The 11,860-nt window shown below is 34.8% G+C and overlaps 1 long non-coding RNA gene and 1 pseudogene across 1 annotated transcript; both read right to left on the reverse strand.

Annotated features, from left to right (window-relative positions):
- Positions 1-213: 213 nt before the first annotated feature.
- LOC129357982 (uncharacterized) lies at positions 214-1,974 on the reverse strand. The gene is made up of 3 exons (XR_008605703.1): positions 1,928-1,974; positions 739-795; positions 214-459 (listed from the first exon to the last, which is right to left on the reverse strand). It is a non-coding gene; the product is annotated as an uncharacterized LOC129357982 (long non-coding RNA).
- A 51-nt stretch (positions 1,975-2,025) lies between these two features.
- On the reverse strand, positions 2,026-11,531 carry LOC129357981 (basement membrane-specific heparan sulfate proteoglycan core protein-like; annotated as a pseudogene).
- Positions 11,532-11,860: the final 329 nt, after the last annotated feature.

An 11,860-nucleotide genomic window follows, 5' to 3' on the forward strand; every position in this document is an offset into this window, starting at 1 on the left:
TCTAAGGAGAAACATCATTTATTTTTTCATCCATTAACTTCAGCCAATTGTTCCCATCTTTTGTCTGCAGCATTGTAGAAATAGGAAACAATAAACATGACATTAAGAGCACATAGAAACATCATGAAAAAGTCCACAGTGCTTAGACTGTAATATAATACAATACTATAGTTTATTTCCAAAAGACAGAGATTTAATACGAATTCCCTTACAGTATCACTTAATACAACTAAATATGTTTTAATTATGTAACAGAGAAAATAGATGATTATATATTTCACACTTTCACAGCATTTTGGATCAGAGACATATATTAGTTATATTTAAAAGTACCAAAATAGATAAGCATGTACACAAACATCTAAGTTTGCATGGTGTGCTAAAAGGCAGATTCACCTTCCAGAGTTGCCCCTGATTTGATTTCAGAATAAACTGATTCATCTGTTGCTGCAGGTTTTTCTGTGAATGAAGATAATTAGCATTAATAATAACAAAATCAACAAGCAGGAATTTAATTCCCAGTGTTATGCTGATCCTAACACTGTCCACACACAAAGCTTACGCCATTAGTTAAAAAGTATTGCATATAGAGGAAAATCTGCAAAGTCATACATCCAAAATGCTAAAAAGGATTACTAGAACTGGGAATTATGGTGAAAATATCTCATCAATTTACAATCTAAAATGATTTTATTAAATATGTTGCATATGAGAAACTGAGTGCAAACTGAGTGTTACCTCTCCTGTTTCGCTTGGCTCTGTTCTTATTGATTTCAGCGTACGTTGGAGCGAGTTCTGAAACAGGAAACTCATTTAATCAAACACAGGAATGGTTTACACTATATTGTGTACCAAAAAACCACAGTAAATTTATGTCCGATTCTGAAAAGCTGAAACCAAATTCAAGAGAGACAGTTTGTTTTTCCATTTCAATAACAGACTGCATTTGACAAAGGAAACATCCAACACTGTGTCATCTTGAGGAAGCTAAAACTTCACAAAGGGGAAGGAAAATTTTCTTTTCACAAATTTGCAGCTGTGTGGCTACATGGGGAGGGGTAATATATTTAAAAACACTTGCTACACTGCAAAATTAACATGCAACAAATGTTTTAATGAAACACACAATCTGTAAAAGTGTTCAGTCCCTCTGTTTCTGCTGATGTCAAGAGAGAGTTTGCAGTCAATGTTACAGATAGATATGTTCATTATTTTTGATGATGATGAAGTCATAATAAACAAATCATTTCAAGAATCATTTCCTGCATACTAAACTGCAAAAGAAATTTGGTCAACAGGAAGATTTGAAGCTGCAAAAACAATAACATAAATGTATTAGTATTAGTAATGTCTGCTCATTTATATTTAAGACATTTGCAGCTTTTGTAATGTCACTTTTTTTTTTTTGCTATTTAAGACATAAAAATACTGAGGGTTTTTTTCCCTTCTCCTGACTGATGCCTTGCAGTTTATCATAACTCTGTGATCAGACAGTAAACATTAGGATCTCTTGGAAAATATTAGAAGTGCTGCACAGTATTTTAGATTAATCAGAATCAAAATGAGCCAAACAGCACTCAGCATTTTTATTGCTATTGTCCTATAGTTTGTATGTAATTGAAGATTAATTTATGATTCTGGTAAATTATACTAGATATGTTAGATTAAAAAAAAAAAAATATAATATATATATATATATATATATATATATATATATATATATATATATACATACATACATACATACATACATATATATATATATATATATATATATATATATATATATATATACATATATAGCTATATATTTGATTCTTTCTCTTTTGACATTTTTACATATACTTGTAGAATTATGTTAGATGATCTGAACCTGCAGGGTATTGACACGAAGACACATTTTGATATAAAGTCCGACTGACTTTACCTGCAGCACTTGTGTTCACTTCTGCGTAAATAACGGGCTCCTCAGGTTTATTTTGAGATCGACAAAACAAAGACACACAGTTAGAAATCATTCAGTTGTCATCTTGTGCGTAGAAGGTTTGTAATTTTGAACTCACTCTTTTTTCGGAGCTTTTTGAATTTAATGGCGGTGTACGTTACTTCACTGGGTTCAGCTGCAGCAAAAAATGTTTCACAATTTTAGATCGGCTTGTTTTCTTAAGCGCTCCAGTTGTGTGTTCATCTGCTTTAAACAGAAATACTTCACCAGCTGCAGTGGCTTCACAGACAGATCCACAGAGAGCAGCACCAGGTTAATAGTTATGTAATAACCAGTTACAAAGAACAGCTGGTTTTTAAAAACTTTGAGACAAAAGTGTTTTAAAGTGCATCCAACATTGATGAAATGCTGGTAAATATTTATGTATGTAATTTCTTAGTTTCCTATTTTTAATACATTTGGAAAAATCTAACATTTTCCACATTATTATTGTTGGGTATTTGTGTGGAGAATTTTGAGGAAAGAGATTAATTAAATTTTCACAGCACAAGCTGCGATATAAAAGGCCGACAAAGTGCATAGATGTGAATACTTATCGGATGCTCTGTAATTGGTTGTATGTTTTGGGATTTTCATTTATTTTCTTTGAACAGTAGTCTAATAGGCCATCAGCATTAAAGTCATACAGTTAGAAAGTGAAATTATTCAAGACAAAAATATCTTGCGTTTATCTGAAATCATTTTTTATATATTTCAACTGAATCTCACATTTCATTCTTGATAAGTTTATTGTGTCATAACAGATCAGTTTTATGGTGGCCTATTTTAATTACGAACATAAACATGCAAATATTAAACATACTGAATAAATATGTGAGTTGATGACAAAAATAAAAAGATGTAAACGCATCATGAGAAGAATATGATTAAATTCTGACCTGGAGTAGCAGAGCTACTGACACTGAACTCATTCTCCGCTCCTTGATTGATGGTCGACCTCTGACTGTTTTTTTCTGATCTAAAACACAAATAGATAAAAGTTACAGCAAACAAGTACAGAGATCTGTGTTCTTTATCAAGGAAAGGAAAGTAATGACTGACCTGAAAGAGCATAAATCTGTGGAAAAGACATTTCTTGTTACTTATTCTGTGGTTCAAATCATTCGTCACATAGAACAGAATAAATGTGTGCCTTTGATTAAAGGGTTTAAATAAACAATGTGATCGAACCTTTGTGCTGCTTGTAGCGCCACAATAAGAGCAGGAAAATAATCAGAATGATTCCACTAATGGGTCCAATGATCAGCAGTAAAGGAGACGAGGAGGGAACAGGACTGGACACAGTTCCTAAAATATTAAACATTGAAAGGAAACAAAGGTATAATTCACATCCACATTGACATATTCATTTCTCACCTTGAGCTCCAACAACTGGATAAAACTAAATTACAAACATTTTAATCCTCCTCACCTCTAACAGACATCCAGCTCTTTAGTGACTCTTTTCCTGAATGTTTTACATTTGTAGAAACCTTCATCTGACTTTGACACTGCAGAGATCTTCAGCTCCTCTCTGCTGTCATTATTGATGAGTTTATCATTATGATAGAAAACACATTGGAGAGAAACTGTTGTTGTTTATTTCTGCAGCTCAGAGTCACGGGATCTCCCTCAGTCACAGGATGAACAGGCTCACCAGGATAACACGATCATCATAATCATCTGTAAAATAGACAGAATATCAACTACTGACAAGCAATCAACTGTTGACAAACTTTTGAAAAAGCTGCTTCTGTCATGAAAAGGTGAGTAGTGGAGGTGGTGAGGCAGACGCTGGAGACCAGGTAGGTGAATGGTGAGTAATTTAATAAAAACAGTCCACAAAAACACAGTCAACAGAGTCCGCGGCCAGGCAGCACGGCTGAGCGGAAGCCAGGGCTCAACGCCGGTAGCAACTGGTCATACAGGCGGTAAACACAACAACAAAAATCTGACAACAATCTGACAAAGACCCGACGAGGAACAAAGGACACAGGAGGGACTAAATACACTGAGGGTAATCAGGGGAACAAGACACACCTGGGAACAATCAAGGGGAAGACAGGACAACGAGGAGACTCAGGACACAGAAACTCGGAATTAAAACACAGAAAAACACAGAACCTGACAGATTCAGTTATTTATGTAGATTTTCTATCTTTGAGTGTTAAACCGAGCCAATGGAAAACACAATCAGTCTCTATTTTTTCATAAATTTTTTGATAAATAATTTCAAATATTTCAAGAATCATTTCCTGCATACTAAACTGCAAAAGAAAATCAGTCAAAAGGAAGATTAGAAGCTGCAAAAACAATAACAGAAATGTATTAGAATTAGTATATCTGCTCATTTATATTGAAGAAATGTGCAGCTTTTGTAATGTCACTTTTTTTTCTCTTCCTATTTAAGACATGGAGCTAAGGTGTGAATTCAAGCTGGGAGACAGAACACAGCTGATCTACATCACAGCTGATCCACTTCAATCACGTCACACCCCGCTGCGGCCAATCAGGATCGGCGCCCTTGCGCGTCCCATACCAATCAACGTCAAGCCTTGTCCATTCAAGAAGTCGAGCCTCCGGGCACCCACCTCCTCCCCATCTCCACCTTCAGCCCGATGACCATTCTCCAGGCGCTTTACGCGCTCCTCCATCCAAGGCTCCGCTCCATCACCAGTATTCGGACCGGGGGGTAAGACTAGGGAGCTTCGCCGGACTCAGCATCTTCCCCCGATCTACGCTCACTAGTCTTCTGCCGGTTCGAGCGCCAAAGATTTGTTCATTAAAATCTTCTAACTGCTTATTTTTCTCTGTGTGAGTTGATCCAGATTGAAATAAAATACTGAGTGTCTGCTCTCTGTGGATCAGTCAAGCCTTCTGAAGCCACTGCAGCTGGTGAAGTATAATTTACCAGAATCATAAATTCATCTGCAATTACATACAAACTATAGGACAACAGCAATAAAAATGCTGAGCGCTGTTTGGCTCATTTTGATTCTGATTAATCTAAAATACTGTGCAGCACTTCTAATATTACATAGTAATTATTATTTTTGAATTATTATTGATGGCAAAAAATTTCACACATCAACCTAAAAATTGCATTATTTTAGATGAATACATATTAAACAAAATAAAAAAACTGCAATGAGACTCCGTTTCACAAAGACAAGAGACATGAGAGATTATATAACATTTTTCAATGGATTGTTAATATGCGGTTATAATTTTTCAAAGTTCTAATATTATAATATTTTGTACAATAATATTAAAGTTAGCATATTTTAATATAAACCTACTGTACATTTGTAACATTCTTATTTTCAAGCACTTCTGGATGGATGCAAACTGCATTTCTTTGCTTTGTACTTGTGACGTGAAATGACAAAGTTGACTTTTATTATATTCTAAACATTTGATTATTAGTGATTTTGATCCACGTTCTACACCTATGGAGTTATCTGTTATTTTTCCTAAAATTTACTTGGATCACACGCTTATAAAACAGAACAGGTAAAGGAAGAAGTTCAGCTGCTCAGTTTTAAAGGACAAAAAATGTTAACACCCTTCAGCTCCATCTGTCAAATACTGAATTTGGCTTCATTAATTTATAAAATTTACCTGAAGAGAAAATGTAGGAAACACGAAATTCCTGTAGAGATATGTCTACAGGAACTCTAGTCATTCTGAATAATAAAAAGTAAACAAAATTAACTTTTTAAAAATTTATAACCTACTTTGTACAGTGATGTTGACTGCATTGCTGAATTCTCCTGATCCAGACTCACACCAGTAAACTCCACTGTGAACCTTCAGTCTCTTAATGGTACATGAGGATTCAGGCATCCTCCCCCAGTTGAAGCACTGAACATATGATAGACTGGTTGATTCTGTAAACCTCTTCACTCTCCACTTGGTGTTGTTCCCAGTGCAGTTCAGTGTGACAGACTGATAAATGAAATGTTGAACTCTGTCAGGACTCACTGAGAGAGAAGCTGCTGGATGAGAGTCTGAAAAAAACACAGAATTTTACAGAATTTTCTTAGCAGTTGTGTTGAGAAAATGTAAAAAACAATGTTCATTGAGCTGTGATTGTAAAATAAGCTGTAAAATGATTAGTGTAAAAACCAAAGACACCAAAAACAACAACAAAAAAGAAAAAAAGAAAATACGAGTAACATGAAATAAATGTTGATCTTATTAAAGTTGTTGATATAATTTTTTTAAAAATAAGAAAAGAGTCCATAATGTCAGACTTTCAGAGCATTGAGGTAGCAAACTAATGGGCACAGCGATAATCTGCTAATTGTTTCTTTGTGACAGTTAAAAAAGAAATGGTCAAAAACGACGCCAAGCTTTTGACCTTTAAATGTTAAAAGGGAAGGAAATTAAAAAAATTTACAATCTTCTATCAAATATTTCTGCAAATAATTCATAGTTAATCAAACATCTCAATAGCATTTAAATAATGTGATTTACAAATGTAGGTTAAAATGGTTAATACATCAATGAAGATTTAAAACGTGAAAACATCACACAATATTTTTATTTTGTAAAACACTACTAAAACTCTAAGTACACATAACAACCAAAACGACTGAGAATGAAACAACGTATTAATAAAAGTTCAGCAGGTAACTGGCTGCTCTGTCAGCTCCTTCTTCAAGTTATTGCAGCTGACCATGTGCCACAGCTCCCCCTAGTGGTTCCAGACGGAAACATTCTCCTTATAGCTTCTGATCCCATAAACACTTTACTGTATTCTGGTTGTAGTTCTCTTCATCACTGACTTTCAGCAGAAAGCTAAATAATTTTGTCATGTTAACTCATTCTACCATTACACAAACCCTACGGAAAAACATTCGGCAACTGCTGCTTCCAACTTCTATTTTTTTCCCCAAACTATTTAATCAGAGTCAAAAGCTAATTCTTTGCCTAAGATGTGCAAAACTTTGAAAAGAGTGAAATGACTGAGGATCACATCCATCATTATTTTATAGCTTCAACAACACATTATTTTGTTATTGTTGTTGAAATTGTCTCAGTTTTTTATTCATCTTCTCTAACCTAACAGACAGGTGTGTTTATCACTATTAATAAAATACATAAGACAGGAGGAATACAATACATTATTCACAACGTTAATTAGAAACCTGAGCTCATAAAAAATACAAACAGTGGAATAAAAATTCAAAATGAAAGAACAGAAACAAACTGACCTGCAGACCAGATAAACTTTACTTCACTGTAATTAGTGTAAAACTTTGGTTCTCCTCTTCCTGCTCTGCACTGATATCCTGCTGTTTGAGTCGGTCCATTAATGATGAAGGAGTTCTGCTCAGACCCATTGATGGTGTTAGGCAGCAGCTCAAAGCTGTAGGAACTGCTGATTGGGTTTGGAACAGTTTTATACCAGAAGAACCTCCATCCTGCTGATTGAAGCTCCAAACCCTCACAGTTCAGAGTCACTGAGGCTCCAGGATTCAGCCATGATGGAGACACAGAGAGGACAGGCTGAGGGGAGACGCTGGAGAGAGAGGAGGTATAAACATACATACACACATGTAGAAATATTTTATTACATATTAAGATTTGCTAGTAAAATCCCTGTAAGCATTATTCATACATGGGTGAACTCACAGGACACTGTTAATGTGATGACTCCCCACTTTGTTATGGTGAAACCGTCTCTTCTTCCTCTGCATTTATAATCTCCACTGCTATAAGCAGTGATCATGGATTTGCTGGATGTTGGAGAGTTTCTATTGGTTGTAATCCATTCATACGTCCACTGAGTTCCTTCATCATCCTGGATCTCACATCTCAGAGTGATTTCCTCTCCTCTGTAGATCTGAGACCAGTTGGGTTGTTGGATCACAGTTGGTGTGATGGGAACTGTTCACATGAGTAACAGAGAAGAGATATTTCCATACACCAAATAAAGAGACACTTAAACATTATTTACTAATGTCTGAAATCAAATCTCTTGTTTTAAGTTAGTTAGAATTAACTAAATTATTTATATTTGCTAAATGCCAGAAACATAGTGAAAATATCTTTTGAAGGATTTTTTTTTTTTGTAGCTTTTGACATGCCAATCACTTCAAACAAGGAAGCAGTGAGTTTCAGGTCTGCCTTCAATTAACTCAAATGTAAATTGAAGGCTAATTAATTAATAGTTAACCTATCAACAGTTGAGGAAGGAAACCCAAAAGATTTGACTCAAGTCATACAGTTTAAAAGAAAAAAAGGTAAATACATTTCTTAATTCAAAGAAAGAAAATTAAAAAATCTCACATGTGCTCACTATGTTTTTTTAATCTCATTTAGCAAACAGAAATAATTTTAGTTGTTCTGGTTGAACTAAAATAAGAAAATGTTTGATTTACTTCATACACTGAGAAAACAATTTTAATAACTTTTGATCCAGTGTATGTGAATATCTGTCTAATAACTATCATTATAACTAACAAAATAAAAATGATCACTGGTAAAGAACAATAAAGCAAAACAAAGCAGTATTAGACATATAATATGCACTTCCTATAAATTACTGGCTTACAGCCAGAATGTTGCACTGTTTGCATCATATAATCACATTTGTGACAGTTTTTCCATCAAACAGACAAAAGTTGCTGCAGTAAATCCTCTGTCAATATCAACATAGAAATTCATTGTCTGGTTTAAATATCAACATGAACAGGAGCAAATTTTCTGCTTTCAGGCTTCATTAGATGGAGTTACAGATGATGATCGTTGCACTGGAGTCATAATACTTTTAACACCACTGATGAACAAAGAAGCACTAAAGATGTTTCTTTTCACAATAAAGACAAGTTTTACCTCTTTCTCAATAGTGACCTTTCCGCTGGTTTCAGTGTAGAAAACTGGATTTCCTCTTCCTCCTCTGCAGCTGTAGACACCTCTCTCTGAGACAGAGATAACTCTGAACCGGATGCAAAATATTGTTGATTATTTCTGAACCAATCAAACTTCCAGTCATCAGATTCGTCCACAGAGCAGGTCAGTGTTATGCTGCCCCCTGCTGGTATGATTGTTCTGTGTGCTGTCAGTGTGGCTCTGGGTTTATCTGCTGCGGGTTTTAAATAAACAAGAAAGAAAAGAAAATCATATTAGTGACCAATCTTTGCTTGGTGGTTTCTCTGTTTTTGGTTTTGGTGATAATTTATTATCAACATGTCCAATACTTATTAGGAAAGATTACATTATTGCCAGACAAGGGAAAATACGTCCGTTGCATAAAAGAAAGTCAAAAAACATTGCAAACATATACAATACAGTCTTCAAACAAGAAAATATGACAGGAGAAACAGCAATGCATTTGGATTCACAAGGTCCGGTTTCTGAATCAGTCATGTGATTCGGTCCGATTGGGAGGCTTCAAACGTCACCGCCTGTTTCTACACCACAAGCCTCGATACAATAACCCTCATTGATTACTCAATACACACTCTTCAATACCTCGACACAGAGGCCACATCACTAAATCATATAAGAACTTCAGGAGAAACTAAACTATTTCAACACTAAACTGTCTTAAAATGTTGAGTATAGCTTAGTACCACATTAAAGGCTTAACAATGAACTGCAGAGTGACTCTGTAGTGTTTACTTCAGTGAAATGTAACTGTTTTTATTTATCTAACAGAAAGTCTCTTGCTTTTATTTTGCTTGTAGTCAGAAATAACAGAAACCTGGTTTTATATTAAATCCAAACAATATAAAGTTTCTAAATCAGACTCACGTTTCACTGTCAGTGTGACGCCATCGCTCCATTCTGTTTGTTGATGATCTCCTGTAGCCATACAGCTGTAAACTCCACTGTGATATTCAGAGACTTTATTGATGCTGTATTCACTGGATCTTATTTGAATGTTTCTATTGTTTGTTCTCCATTCATATGTCCACGAGTTCTTCCTCCTTCCTTGATCTCACATCTCAGAGTGACTTTCTCTCCTCTATATACAACAGACCCACTGGGTTGAAGGATCACAGTCGGCTTGAAAACTATTCAAGAAAAACAAAACAGTTTTCAACATGAAAACAGTCAGAAATATCCTGATATTATCTCTAATGTCACCTGTATGACACCCACATCAACAATGTTTAAGCAAACATTTTCTGGCTGGATATTGGATAAATCAAAAGTACAATTTTATAGAAACTATTTTAATTTCTGAGCTCATAAATTCAGAAAAAAAAGAGTTTTTTAAATGTATTTTAACAAACGCATTAATTGTGTTTTCTAACTCAAAGTCCAGTCGGCTTGGAAACTATTCAACAAAACAAAACAGTTTTCAACATAAAAACAGACAGAAATATTTTTTGGGTTGTTTGCATGTGTGATATGCAGGTAAAGACAGGAAATAAAATAAAATAATATAAAATATAATAAAATAAATAAAACAAAATAAAATAAAATACTATAAAATGAAATAAAATAAATTAAACAGCTAACTGAATGTTTTCTATTGCTTCAGATGACAAAATCTCAAAAATTTACACTTATTTTTCCCACAGCATCTTTTTCCAAACTAACTTTGCACTAAAACACTAATTTATCTTAGCTGAAGTACATCTGGATTAAAATCAAGTAACACAAAGACGAGCACATGAACTCTAAGTTACTTCAAAGTCCAGTTGATCAAACCTTCAGTATTATAAATGGAAATATGCAGCAAAAAGGGTTTAAACATGAAATTGAAGATACTGAAGATGATTTAAAACTCAAAATGTCTCAATTAAAATTTACAACAGTTTCATTTTAAGGCATCTTCAAATGGAGTTTCAGTCATATAAAAACTGCTTTACTGAAGCTTTTTCTCATCATTGGGATTACAATATGGCTTCTAAAAAAGCATCTGATAAACAAATGCTAGATTTAAACAAAAATTTTATTTCATTACAGAAAAAGAACAAAGCTCACCGGTTTTTAGAACAGAGACTTTTTTGCTTTCTTCCGTTTGATAAACTGGATTTCCTCTTCCTCCTCTGCAGCTGTAGACACCTCCCTCTGAGACACTGACGTCACTTTGTTGTTCATTGGTTCCTCTGAGCTGAACTGGTTCTTCATCTCTGAACCAATCAAACTTCCAGCCAGTAGATCCAGCCACAGAGCAGGTCAGTGTTGTGCTGCCCCCTGCTGGTATGGTTGTTGGGTCTGCTGTCAGTGTGGCTTTGGGTTTATCTGCTGTTGGATTCAAAGCAGAAAAATCAATCAAGCCATGTTCTAGGATTGTGAGAATGAGGATGTTTCTGTCAGACTTACATTTCACTGTCAGTTCAAAGGGAAAACTCCAGCCTGAGTTCTGATCTCCTTTACTAGCCATACAACAGTAACTCCCTGTCAGACTCAGAGACGCTGTTGATCCTGTATTCATTGGATGTTGGAGAGTTTCTATTGGCTGGACTCCATTTATACGTCCACTGAGTTCCTTCATCGTCCTCCATCTCACATCTCAGAGTGACCGTCTCTCCTGTGAATACGACAGGCCAGCTGGGATGCTGCTTCACAGTCGGCACAGACACTAAAATGTATAATATTCAATCAGAAGACAGAAAATTATATTGAGCAAAAAACTGAAAATGCTGAATTCTTATAGCTTATGATTATCAGCCTCATTAAATGATATGCAAATAAAACATATTATGTTTACTGACAAAGAAAAAAAGACATGTTATGTTTTAAGGTGAACCACAAACTGAGCTCAACAAACAGTAATAAAACTTGACCAGCAAACAGAAAAATATTTTAAAGCAGCTTTTTTTGTTTTATTTCAGAATAGAACTGAACTCACCAATTTTCTGAATGTTGCTTTTTTCTGTATGAAAAACTGGATTTCCTCTTCCTCCTCTG

Source organism: Poeciliopsis prolifica, unplaced genomic scaffold, assembly GCF_027474105.1.
Source record: "Poeciliopsis prolifica strain line A6 unplaced genomic scaffold, Auburn_PproV2 SCAFFOLD354, whole genome shotgun sequence".
NCBI lineage: Eukaryota > Metazoa > Chordata > Actinopteri > Cyprinodontiformes > Poeciliidae > Poeciliopsis > Poeciliopsis prolifica.